Source organism: Penaeus monodon, chromosome 33, assembly GCF_015228065.2.
Source record: "Penaeus monodon isolate SGIC_2016 chromosome 33, NSTDA_Pmon_1, whole genome shotgun sequence".
NCBI lineage: Eukaryota > Metazoa > Arthropoda > Malacostraca > Decapoda > Penaeidae > Penaeus > Penaeus monodon.
Window position 1 is genome coordinate 30,855,142 of NC_051418.1, and position 288 is coordinate 30,855,429.

Here is a 288-nt window from a genome sequence, read left to right on the forward strand (position 1 = left end):
AGAAACGTGTCCAGCTAGTAGCATCTTCGATAAACATCAGTCGCAACACTAAATTGAAGGTGGTTAGAATCACAGCACGAGAAAAGCTGTTCAATAGAGAGTTACAGTGACGCAACCATGTCCGCCGCTCACCACGCACCTAACTACTCCCGCAAGCACACAAGCTGTTTCAACTACCTCCGTACAGTCTGCCACCGTTCGACGTCGGTAGGCTGGTGTACCAGTCCTCTGAAACATAGAGCTCGCACGTCACGGGGGAGGGCGAGACAGGGCGACGCAGCACGGCAC

The 288-nt window shown here is 53.5% G+C and overlaps 1 protein-coding gene across 1 annotated transcript in view; it reads right to left on the reverse strand.

The window, feature by feature from the left end:
- Positions 1 to 288, reverse strand: part of LOC119594333 (heat shock 70 kDa protein 12A-like) — a gene marked incomplete at its 3' end in the record, with an annotated part of 15,558 nt that overhangs the window by 5,139 nt on the left and 10,131 nt on the right.